This window comes from Nicotiana tabacum, chromosome 22 (genome assembly GCF_000715075.1).
Source record: "Nicotiana tabacum cultivar K326 chromosome 22, ASM71507v2, whole genome shotgun sequence".
Taxonomy (NCBI): Eukaryota; Viridiplantae; Streptophyta; class Magnoliopsida; order Solanales; family Solanaceae; genus Nicotiana; species Nicotiana tabacum.
The window spans coordinates 146595790-146609484 of NC_134101.1; the positions used below are offsets into that span (position 1 = coordinate 146595790).

General features: G+C 35.1%; 1 long non-coding RNA gene across 1 annotated transcript; it reads left to right on the plus strand.

Annotated features, from left to right (window-relative positions):
• Positions 1-8990: 8990 nt before the first annotated feature.
• LOC107764023 (uncharacterized) lies at positions 8991-12707 on the plus strand. Its single transcript, XR_012705315.1, has 3 exons — positions 8991-10536; positions 10638-10742; positions 12262-12707. It is a non-coding gene; the product is annotated as an uncharacterized LOC107764023 (long non-coding RNA).
• Positions 12708-13695: the final 988 nt, after the last annotated feature.

Consider the following 13695-nt stretch of genomic DNA (forward strand, 5'->3'; position numbering starts at 1 on the left):
TTCTAAAGCAGGTCTGACCTTAACAGCTTCTGATCTCCAGCGAGTGGCATACTCGCGAAATGTTTCCATGGACTTCTTCAAGTTATGAATGTAGAACACATCTGGTGTATTTTCCAGTATTGAACCTGAACCTGTCCATAAAGTCAGACGTTATACTCACCCAGTTCGACCATTTCTTTGGGTCTTGGCTAATGTACCAGGATAGAGCATCTCCCTTCAAACTCCTTATGAAAAGCTTCATGTGAATCCTTTCGTCTTTCCCTACTACGACCAACTTGTCGCAGTATGTTCTCAAGTGGACTCTCGGATCCCCTATACCATCAAACATTTCGAACTTAGGAGGTTTTTACCCCTCGGGCAGTTTGACATCCGGTTGTATGCAAAGATCTTCGTAGTTCAACCCTTCAATCCCCTTACTTCCTTCGACACCCTGAATTCGACTAGTCAATTTCTTGAGTTCCGTAGCCAGGTTCCTGATGAGTGAGTCTTTATCATCAGACTTAGGTGTGGTTGAGATAGGTTGGGTGGAGTGTGGCATGGTTTCCATATAGATAGGTGTGTTATGGTGGAAATGGTCATTTGTGGAATTCAGAGGTTCTGGGATAAGCAGTGGAGTATTGCTGGATGTGTGGCATGTATTGCAGTGGTGGTGAGGAGCGGGATGGTTTTGTGTTTTTGGGATGTTTTGTAGAGGCGTGGGTTCTGAGCGTTTGGAAAATTGATATTTTGAGTGGTGAGGGAAAATGACAAGTTTGCCAGATTCCGAACCTGATCAAGTTCCTCCTGAAATTTCACCAGTTAATACTCGAGTTGGGACGCACTTTCTTTGGAGACCTGAGCACCATGAGTGACCTCTACCCTTTTAGTTGAGTTTTCCTTTTTTGTGTTGTTCAAATCTTCCATCTTTCCTTTGTTCCTGCTTCTAATAGGACTAGGAGGAGGAGTGGGTGGAGGGCCCTTTAATCTTGTAGAATATGATGACGACGCTACAGTGCATGAACTAACCTTTAGGGAGGGGAGTAAAAAAAGTAAAAACAAAAAGGTAAAATGTTAGTGGGGATTATAAGAAAGTGTTGCGATATTTAAACACATAGTGTAAGAACGTAAATCGTGTCCTAATTTGGGAGCCTCATTGTGCCCGAGGTAGGCCTAGCGAAAAATTGATTTGGAGAACTTAGAAATGCTAAATTCCTTATTTAATTGCTAAAAAGTAGACGAATCCCAAAATGACACTAAATAACAAGGAATAAAATGTCACTAGTGGCCATTGGCCTTATTACATTCATAAAGCGAAAAAACAAACTCCTATCTATTTGGTCCCAGCAGGACCTTCCTCAGGTTGAATGCTCTCATTAATAAAATCCTCCACTTCGCATAGGTTCACCAGTTGAAATGCCTTTGCCATGTGTTCTCCTTCGTTTCCTTCAGCGTTCTAGCAGTCGGTGACTCTCTTCCTCACTTTCCCTTCCAATTCCAGCAGACTGTATTCCAGATATTCCAACTTTTCGCTAGCTTTGGCGGCCCTCTCTTTCCACCCATTTATTTGGTCATTTGATGGAAGACTCCTCCACTAATCTAGCAAGAGTGAGGGTATGCTAACCATACCAAAGTTGGGGACCTAGTTCTTCATTTTCTGCAAAAAAAGGGTTAAGACCTTACCCCCACTAGACTCGACTATTAAATATCAATAATTGGCATAAAAACATTTAGTCATCCAAATAAATGCACAAAATGTGGTAGTGTCCATTTGGGTTTTGGAAAAACCTAGTGGACTTTGGACAAGGCTATCTTAAAGAGTCATTATACGGACCACATAACTGACTCGGCTAGGTTTGACCATAATGCATGCACAATTAAACAGAGTAAGGTTTCTATGGGGGTTTTAGACTGGTACCCGTGAGTGGACAACTCAAGAGGGAAAGACACGGAACTGTCGACTACACCGTTGATCGACTGGTTTTACAGCAAATATGTCTTTGCCGAATTTAAAGGGTAATAATATTGGAAGAGAGCAACCACTCATTATAAGCGTTGCTATGGTATTTGTTTGGCACGAGTGGAATATGATGTTGAAAACATGCTTATGCAATAATTAAAACAAGTTGGCACGTATTTGCACGTTCATAAAGTAATAATTACAATAATTTAAAACAGTAATAAATGAGTGCAGTGAAAGAAACAAGGGAAAGAAACAAGAGACAAGTTAATTTTGCAGTAGAAGAGGGAATTAAATGCTCAAAGGTATTAAACAAATAAATCACATAAGAAATGTAAAGTCACAGTAATAGCTTGAAATGGTAAAAGCCTGCTAAGTCATCCCCAGCAGAGTCACCACGCTGTCGCGCCCCCTTTTTCTCGCAAAAATCAGGTTTGTGATATTTGGGAGACAACTCGTTCCCTTTCGGGAATTTGGTTTGAATTGAAGAGTCGTCACCTAATGGTTTAAGTGCATTAGGATACTAAGAAAGGTTTGGTTTGAACAACCAGAGATAGGGCAAGGGTTTGAAATTATCCCAAGGGGAAGGTGTTAGGCACCCCTCAGGATCCACTAGTGTGGTTCCCGACCAAGCTATTGTTGTGACTTAAGTGCAAATAACACATAGGCAAATAAAGACTTCAAATAAGAGGGGATTTTCACGTAATGGTTACAAATAAACAAAAGTAAGAAAAAGGAACTAAAATGAGTCGATTTCCTTAAAAGAAATGGTTAAAAAAGATTTAAAAGAAATAAAGAAAACAAAGGGAAGGGGGGGTCCTAGGTTTATTGATAATATGGATCACCCCACACAACATCTGGTAATCACTCCTCAGTGAGGGGATATATGTGATGTTATCGCGTGGTCATCATATCCATATCTACCCTTTCCCACCCCATTAAGGTATTAAAGCGCAGAATGGTCTCGTTTACTTATTGCATGCTATTACCCTCCCCAATCCTATCAGCCCCGGAGGCACTTGGGACTACTACTCCTAAAGGGAGGATGTATTGGGCTCATCTGTAGTTTCAAAAGGTAAAATACTAAGGCGACAAACAAAATAGATATAGCAAGTTTGGGGAAATAAACAAATAAAAAGGGCTCAAACAGACCTCTTTTAAACCAAAGAAAGCACATAATGTAGCATGACTCGCACATACTGTTTAGGGTCTGATTAAACTTAAAGGATCGAGGTAGTCTGATTTATTACATTGTTTAGATAAGAAGCCCGAGTCAGGCCTGCCTGCTGGTTGTAGCATATAAAATCTGATTCAGTTTATAAACTTTCACCATATGGCTTGCCTAAGTGTAAGACGAAGACCCCTATAGGCATGATATCTAATGATTCCAGAAACAATGAAACAAATATTAATACATACAGATTTGAGAAAATCGTCTGTTATTAAAGAAAGGAAAATTTTAACAAAAGAGCATCATTGTTACTGATTTTAGACCTATAAGCGAGTGAAATGATTCAGATTCGATTAAGGCTCCTATAGGCATGCTTTCTATGTGTTGTTGATTTTGGAAACTCTTATAAACGTTGTAAAAAATGCAGAAAACTTATAGGCATGACATCTAGATGCTGAATTTCATTTAAAGCCTATGAACATGATATCTAATTGCAGTTGATTATTTAAGACCTACGAACATGTTTGCCTGATGAGGAATGCATATGCAAGATTCAGAAAGAATCTATAGGCAGGATACCTACATGATGTGCAGAAATTCAGAAATTCCTATAGGTAGGATATCTATATGTAATGCAGAAGTTCAGAAATAAACTATAGGCATGGTAACTACATGAGAATGCAAGATTCCTATAGACATGGCATCTATATAAGAATGTAGAAATTCTTATAGACATGGTATTTATATGAGAATGCAGAATTCCTATAAACATGGTATCTATATATGAAAATGCATAAATTCTTATAGACATGGTATCTAGACGCGAATGCAAGATTCCTATTGACATGGTATCTATATGAGAATGCAAAAATTCATAAACTCCTATAGGCAGGTTATCTACCCTTTTTGCATACATAGTTACCCTCCCTTTTCACTAACCATCCCCAAGAGTTTTATTACAAAATTATTACAACCTAGAAAAGGTAAAGTAAAGGAAAAATACATCAGAAATTAAAAAGTACAACCAAGGAGAGCCTGATTTAGACTTCCTGTCTGAAGTATGAAGTAAATCAACTACAAGAGATCATATTTCAAAGCCTTTCTCCTATTTGGGGTGTGTCAGAGTTCCCTAAGAGTCTCATATGAACTCTGGGCAGTGCTTACAACCAAATGTATCACGGATTAAGACATAGTGCAGTGTGAAAGGGCCAGCCCTCAAGTGTCCAAGTTCAGAGGGAGCTCGAGGTGCCAAGGCAAGGCTCCCAAGAAGGGGGCAGAACTTAGGGACTAAGAGAGAGTGCAAATGCAAAAGTAGGATTCTGAAAGGGGAAAAGGGAAAAGGGAAACAACTCACATCATTACAAATAAGGGTATAGGGGAATGGTAAGTTGCAAGAGGCAACAGAAAAGCGAGTTGAAGGGCATACCCAGCAATGGGAGATGCTGGCACACCCTCTGGCCTGTTTGCTTAGAGGTCAAGACCGCAGTGGTTCAAACTTAATTCATGGACAACAACTTACATTGCCATGCCTTAAGTCACCACTCAAAACACATAGGGGTGATAGAGGAATGACGGTTCATAACAAAACACACATAAGGAAATCAGCATACTAATTTAAGTGCTGAGATATACAGAAATAGCAGATGAACATGGATACAAAAGTAGTAATTACACATTGTTGTGGTGCTAAGAATTAAATCAGGACATACCAGTTTTCAGGGAAACAAGTAAAAAAAGGAGTAAGTCTTGTAAAACAGGCCATAGTGCAGTCAAGAAGAGAATATTATTATGAGAGAGTGTGAGTTCAGAAGGATTCTGATGTTGTAGTGTATGAAGAGGGTCGTGCCTTTTATAGTGTAAAAATCAGGTAGAAATAAGGCAAGAAAAATAGTTAAGGAACTAATTGTCAATCAATTACATAAGGCTTACCTTAATTAAGGGATTCAGATTCAAACAGGTGAAAACCATTTAAGGAAAGGAATTGAATAAACACTTTGTGTAAAGCATGCAATTGAGGGAAAATACATAAAGGTTATTTAAGGACAGGGTTTTGACAGTACACGGTTTGTGAAAATAAGGTAAGGGAGTTAATTAACATCCAGTAAATCACAAGGTCTGAGATTTGGTATGAATGAACCAAGTCAGAAAAGATGAAGAAGGGTTTTAACTTAGGCTGAGTAATAGGGAGAATCCGCAAACAATGGAAAGAAATCAATCAAGCCATATTCAGAAGGAAGTTTGCACTAATTGCAAATTTGAAAACCATTTAGAGGAAAATTCATCATATATAAGGAGCATGCGAGCATCAAAGAAGACTGTCGTGTAAATTAGTTGAAAAAAATCCAGTGTAGAAGAGTTTAGCAAAAAGGTCAGAATTATATAAAAACAAAGAAGTCCAAACTCGATTCAATAACTCGAAGAGTTAGGGGTTCTAAAATAAAACCCTAGTTCAATCAAATATATGATCAAACCTGGCAGAACCCCCAAATTTTAGGGTTTCCGCCTTGAATCAAGTACAGAGATGAGAAGACAAATGGTCGAAGCAGGCTCAGAGGTTTCAGAGAAGAACTGAAACCTCTTGCATGCTTCTATCAATAGCAACACTCATGAGAAAGCATGATATCAAGGTAACAGGCAGAACACAGTAGAAGCACTCAAAGAAAAAATAGAGGAGAAACACTGATAGGAACAGTGAACATGCTTAAGAAGTTTTTTAGAAAAAACTTAAACAGGGCTTAGTAGAAGGAAAGTAAGGAAGCTTAAGAACTTAGCAGGAAAGTACAGTAGGAGAAACATGCTGGAACATAGTAGAAGAAAAATACAAGAACATAATAGAAAAGTATATGAGAACACAGTACGGAAAACATGGAGAAGAACATACACGCATGGAGTATATAAAACACAATAAAAAACATACAAGAACGGAGTAGATAAAAACATAGGAGCACAGTAGAGGCAAATACACAAAAGAAAAGGGAAAGAAAGTCAGAGAAACACTTAAACATTTTCAGAAAACCCTAAATCGTAAAAGAAAGACTTTGAAAAGTAATTTTCGAAAGAAACATTAGGGAGATCATTTGAAAACTCAAAGAGAGCACAGATACACAACGGATCTAAAGAGATCGGAGAAAACCTCGAGGGGTTAGGGTTTCGGAAGAACCCTAGAAATGAGAAAGGCTTTGAAAAGGTCACCGATCTGAATCGGAGAGGTCAGAACCAGGCTCAAAACACCGTGGCACGCCGGAGCAAGGCCGACAATGACTCTAGAATCTTGAATCGGCAGAGGTCTGGGTGAAAATCTTCATGGTTAGGCCTTGAATCTTCAGGTATCAGTCGCGTAGGAGCAAGAGGATGTGGGTATAAGACTTCCACAACCTGAGAAGCCATGGATCCCGGTAGGTTTCAAGGTAGAAGTGATGAGAGGTGGCTAGGGTTAGAGAAGGTTCGAGAGTGTTTTGAGAGAGGGGAGAGTTTCATAGGCGGCTGGTTAGGTGAAATGATTTAGGGTTAAGGGGTGTTGGTGGATTAAAAAAGAAAAGGAGAGATTGTGGTCGTTGATCATTTTGATCAACGACCTGGATTTAATGGGGGGCCGGGCGGGTTGAACTTAATTGGATCAGGGGCGGGTAGTTTAGGAATTGGGCCAGTCCATCCGAAATTGAAATTGGGGTTAATTGGGCGGTCGATTTGGGCTAAAATTTAAATAGGCAGGGCTAGTATTAAATAGCCATTTTTTCCTTCTTTATTTTTATAAAAAATAACAAAATAATTTCTGTAAATAAATTGAAGGTACTAAATTAATTAATAATACAAAAATATTAAATTCAAAATACTGGGATCAATTTTGTAATTATAAACGCAATTAAATCTTAAAATAGGCTAAAATTGCAATTATGTGCAATTTAATTTTAAAATACTCAATAAATTTGTAAAAAATGTGCAAAAATTACCTTAGCTATATTTTGGTATACGTATGAGAATATAATAAAGGAGTTACCAAAAAATGATAATTTGGGAAATGATTATTGGTTTGTTTTTTATAAAATAAGGCGATAAATTGATTTAAAAATCTTTTAAAAATTAGAAAAATAATAAAACACTTGGACATACTTATATATGCATACATATTCTATTTTGAAAGTATTTTGCATATGAAAAATATATAGGGAAAAATTGGGTATCAACAACTGCGGCTTCACCTTAATTGCCTCATTAACCTAATTCATTCCTTTCAACTCTCTGCTACATGTGTCGTCAGATTACGCTCACCCATATATTGCAAGTTTCCATCCCTTTCTCTATTGGTAAATATTTCTTTGCTCAAAACTTTTCTGTTTTTTTCAATTTTTTGTTTTGTTCTTATACTTTAAGATTCAATTTTTCTAGTTTCTTACTAATGGGGATGAAAAATAATCTTTTATTATATACAATATCTGAGTATCTCGGTACAATCTTTGTTTTATACTCAAAGTATTGAACTTTTTAGAATTTCAGATTCTTGGGCTAAAAATAAGTAATGTTGTTTTGTTAATTTTTGGGTATGCTTCGTTAATTGGGGTTTTCGTTTACACTAATTTGGCTTCTGGGTAATTGTAGATTTATTGATATGTACTGTTTTGGACCTTTAATTGTCTGCTTACATTGTGTTATTTTTTTGGGTTAAATAGACTAATTTGGGTTCTGGGTAAGTGTATTTCGTTGGTTTTCTTGTGATTAATTGTTTGTGGGTTCTTTAAGATAGACTTTTTATTGATGACATGTTTTTTTCTTTAGATTTGTAGACATTTAAGAACTCTTTTGGACCTTTATTTTGTCTGCTTCATTTGTATTTTTCTGTTAATTATTTGTGGGGTTTTAGTTTAGGCTTGAAATTCCGACTAAATTGTTCTCTGAAGCATTACGTCGAACACTCAATTCCTTAGAAGAAAACATACTGCCTTGCTTGTTGTTGTCACTGGTAGTAGCTGGAATTATTTGTTGCAATAGTTTAGGATCATTTAGAGTTGATGAGTTCATATCAACACCCTCCTCATCTGCTAGGATTTCAAATCCGTTTGGACTGGCGATAGTTTAACATAATAGTGCAACTAAGAAGTATGGGGGTTGAGGTACAAATGGAGTGTGGAAGCTAAATGCAAGATGAAAGGGATTACCAGTTACAACATATATAGTGCACATAATGCATGAAAGTCAAGAGATTGATCCTGTATTGAAAAAACAGTATAACCATATTTCAGCCTTGGTATAAAATTCAGGAACAATGAATTTAGGGAAAAAAGACTAACCAGATGATGAATAGGCACTGTAGTCAAAGTTCCAATCGGCCATTGTTGGTCTTTAATTCTCTGCATTTGTCCGGAAGAAACTGCGACTGGTTATGGACTCTGTTGCTTGACCAAAAGTCGTTCGAATCAAGGGAAGTATTAGCGATACTCTTTTCTGGGTTGATTGTGATGGCCCCTCAGGGGTTGCACTTCAGCAATTAGCCTTTGTTTTTAAAGGTGTTTGAATATTTTTGTTTCTTAACTTCTTTACTCTTCTGAAACTTTTTTAAGTTTTTAGAATGTTGAAATAAATTGCTACCTAAACCCCCTAACTGGGATTTAAAGGACTGACTGTGTGCATTCCTATTCATGCAGTTTGAGAGTTTTTTTTGTGGATAAAAGTTTAGAGAAATATGGTGTTAGATAAGTGCTCACTGTTGTTTCTCAATAGAAGATGTATTACTTCATAAGAGATGCTTCACGACATTAAATTAGTGACAACTGAATGTATTATCACTGTGGTTAATTATAATTCGAAGAGTTTTCTATTACAAACAAATTTAAGTTTGATTTGAACTTTTAACTGATGATTCTTTTGACTGTGTGGAAATTGGGCGAAGGGGGTTAAGTTGGAGCATCACAATGTAACTCATGCTATTGTGTTACTCCTTAAAGTTCTGTATATTATGATTTTTCCCCTTTTAATACCTATTTTTTCCCTGTTGTGTCCAATAATACATGAGTTTTATTTGTATTTTTATACATGGTTTGAGAATATCTTTGTGCAAACTTATTGTTAAGATTCTGTATATTGAAGGCATATATGACTCTTAAACTTAAAGAGTGTGCTTGTGCAAAAACCTTATGGGTTTAAGCTTAGATAAGACGGCAAATTGGCTATTCAAGATCAATATCTACCTTTAAATTTTTTTCTCAATTTATATTGGGGAAAAAATATTCCAGGTTTTTCCCCTTGTACATAGATGCAAGCTTTTCCTATTTCTTCCTGTAGTTCTTTTCACTTTTTATGATATTGGCTGCCTATTTTTCAGTTCAATGAAGAATCACATTCTCCTTTTATAAAGAAGTACAATACTATTATTGATCCTGCTGAGGTACATCTTTCTTTGCCCTACCTTATTATAGGATCCAAACTTGAATTTTTCCAAACTTAGGTTATATTATTAAGAGTTTGTGTAACTTTTATATAATACAAACGGAGGACCATCGTTGTTTAGTTAGTAGAAACTAAAATAACCTATAAGTAGATAACTTCATCTAACTGACTATGTTCCAGGATGTTTAATATGGATAAACACTTCATGTAGCTTTGTTTGGCTAATTTGAATTAAACATGGGAAGTTAAAACTGAGGTCCTCTACTCTTCCTTTTCGTTTCAAGTCTGTTGAAGCATCTAATAAACTGGAACAACTGTGAGTGTTTATTAAGTGATTCTTCCAATATTGAACCTTACTCTGTGGCACAACTTTGTTATAATGAAACTTCTTTTTACTTACTACAAACTGAATTATCTATAAAAATTATAAAGTTTCATACTTGCAATTAGAAGATTGGGTCCTGTATTTAATAAAACATTTTAATCACAATACCTATACACACACACACACACACATACACACACACACACATATATATATATATAAAGTCCATCTCTAATGGCTTTTGCTTTTCTTTTACTTTGTTCTTTCAGTTATATATCCTTTCATTCTCTAGTCTTTACTTAAAATAAGTAAATGTGTTTGGGAAAGTAAAAAATTTGCTACATTTGTACCCAACCTATCTGGGAGGAAGCAATGATAATAGAAGTATTTCAAAATTCTAATTTCAATGTCAAAGTAGAATCCTATTACTTAATGGAACGAGACTTAAGGAAAAAAGTGTATATCGTCCCAATGAGATACCTGAAGTTCAATTCTATCAATTGATTGAGTATTGGGATGACGAAGATGTCCAAGTAAGATTAAACCGCACATTTCTACATTTTCTACCTATTGTTGCAGTATATGTTTTTTTTCTTTTTGATTTATTAATTAATATGCTTCTTTTATTGTTAGGCTATGTGCCAATTAAATTCTGAAAACAGGAAAAAAAAAATGAGGCATCGAATGGGACCTATTAATTTTGCAAGAGTGCGTGTGTCATTGGTAATATTTAGTCGACACTTTGTAATATGACTTTCATTTCTTTTTGTACTTTGTCGGAACACAGTGATGTTCTTTTATATCTTCTTTGGTGTAATTTGTAGGGTGCAACCAAAGAGAACAACGAGGAATCATCAAAGTCTGAAATGTTCATTACAACTCGTACAAAGAAAGGGAAGGAAGTTCATACAAATATTCAAGTTGCAATAGTAAGTCATGCTACAAGTTAAGTCTTGTTTGTATTTTCTCTCTTTACTGAATGTGTTTAAGAGAAGTTTAACAAGAAATTTAGCCAATAACCAGTTTCTACACGTAATCTTTGCTTAGAATGTAAGAACCTTCTGTTTTTAGCAAGTTTTTAGGGCATTATGAAAGGAAGAACCCTTACTCTTTTTATCATGCTTCAAGTTAAGTCTTGTTTGTATTTTCTCTCTTTATTGAATGTGGTTAAGAGAAGTTTAACAAGAAATTTAGCCAAGAACCAGTTTCTACACGTAATCTCTGGCTAGAATGTAAGAACCTTCTATTTTTAGCAAGTTTTTAGGGCATTATGAAAGGAAGAACCTTTACTCTTTTTATATTAATTTGACCTGAGTATGTCAAGAAGATTTCATGTGATATAGTTGGAAACTTATTTTCCTAATTGTATTCTTTTGTATCTTTCACCTTTTCTTTTTTGTAATTTGAATCGCATCCAAGTATCTCTTAAGAATAGACATTTGGATTTGGACATTCACGTGATTACCAGAACACTATTGCAGCATTTCATAAAAAGATATAATGTGACTGTCGAAGTTACTATAAATGGTATATATTTAATGGCGGATGGTGTTTAATTTCGATCAAGGAATTATTCCCAAAATCACACCCCAAAAAAAGAAGCCCCAACATTCATGAGTTAATTCATGAAGGCCTGAGTAATCAGTACTCTAAATATAGACTCTTGTCGAAGTGTCACATTATTCATGATGTTAGTGAATAAGATAAGTCATATGTCCAGTCCACATTACTTAGTTGTCAAAGCCAATGATTCTAAGTGCATGTCAATGCACCTTTGGTGAACTTCATCTGCAATAGCACCTAAAAGGAGTAGCATTGATGTTATTGAAAGATTGACAGCCTTGAGAAGATATTAGCAACATTTTCTTGAAAATATTTGTTGCCTTTTAACAGAATGTTATTCCTTACCTTTTTCCTACAAGTACTTAAAAAGAAAAGTTGCATAGTAGCATAAAGTTTCTGTCCCCTTGCATTTCTGGTTCATAGACATAATAACCTCCTTTATAAAATGCTACTCACACTTACATTTAAAGAAGAAAACTAGCTTACCAATTATCTTATTTTTATACTCAGTTTACACCAGCAATATGTTACCAAGGAGTCGAACTCTTCCTGCTAGAATATATCATGGCGAAGTGAGTAATTACAATACAATTAAGAATTTCACTGGTTCAGATCAGTTTGAAACTTCAGTTCAGTTCAATTCAGTTTGAAACTTCTTGGCTAAATCTTAGCACCAGTTTCAAGGGAAAAAAATCAGTTTAGTTTGTTTGAAACTTCATATTAAAATGCCTACGATCCTTGTCGCTGAAAAATCTATTGAAATTCTTGGCTAAATTTTGAAGTCTGTTAAACTTTTATTTAATCTAACTTGACTTGTTGAAACTTATTTTAGTGTTAGATTTATTTTGACTTGTTAGTGATGGGTAATAATATTATTTTTGACAGTCTAAATTTCAGAATCGTCAAAGTTCCAGAGAAACAACAGATGATGCATTTAGGGTTTTTGGAAAGGATCAGCTTGGTCGGGTTAGATGCTATGATAGATCGATGACGACAAGCTCTCTGAATAAAGATAAAGAAATTACCAAGCTAAACAACAACATGCCAACGAAATAACTTCTCTGAAGGAAGAAATGAAGGAAATGATAAGAGAAGAAATGCTATGATTTTTTAGTCAATTGGTGAAAAACAACCCTGGACTGGATTTTTATGATATACAAGAGTGTGTTGGATCTAATATTCCTTCACCGGTTGATGCAAGTAGTGAACGAGCTATGAGAGGCCATAATTTACCACATTCTTCTGGCTCAACTCATGCCCCGAGTCTTGAAAAGGTACTTATATTTTACCAAGTAGTATAATGGTAGGGGTAAATTTGACCGGATAGTATAATGAAGATAAATTATAAATAATATTTAAAAGTAGATGGTATATTTGGCCCTTTTTCTTCTTATTTAATTAAGTGATTGTTGCGATTATAGAGGGAGATAGGTAAAATGTATGTTAATTCAAATTTTTGCTTCTCTTTCACTTGTATATCTTTTTTGTGTTTGATATTGTTATGCTATAGTAGTGAAATAAAATCTCATTAGCTCTTAGTAAGATATAACCAGTGCATACTATATATTTATTTCTTTCTAATTTTTAATTTCATTTTGAATGTGTAGGAAAATACGGGTGGTGCAATTAGAAATGATGGCCACAAATCAATTTGATTCATTAAAGTGAATGGTGAACACCTTTTGAACAATTGTGATGTTTATTTTTATTTTATATTGATACTATAAATATGAATACATTTGATTTTGTAGAGGTCTTTGCTAGTGAACTTCTTGAACCAGCAATACTTTATTACTATAGATAGCACGCAAAGTATGTTTCTAATTTGTTGAAGTTTATACTCAAGTATATGCATTTGAATTATTTTTATTCTGTTACTTATTATCTAAATTTAATGCTTGAGATCATAATATATATATATATATGTTGGAAATAAATGTGGATAGAATTTAATGTAAACATATATAATTTTTAACCACAAAATTGTGGCTAATATATTTTAAAAATTACTTCGTAGTGTAGACAAAATTGCCACGCTTAGAAAGTGTGGCCATAGGAATTATTAATCTGGTGTTGTTAATGATAAATATTGCTCTAGAAGCCACACTTTAAAAGCGTAGTCTATAACGTGACAAAGATCACGCTTCAAATGTGTAGCCTTATGTCATAAAAGCGTGGCTATATGAGAAAATATAAGCGTGACCTTTGTACTCTATAGGCCATATTTTTAAAGCATGGCTTCTAAGGCAACACCTACAAAGCGTGGCCAATAGTCAAAGGTTACGGTACTTTAGGCCACCCCCAAAAAGCGTTGCCTAA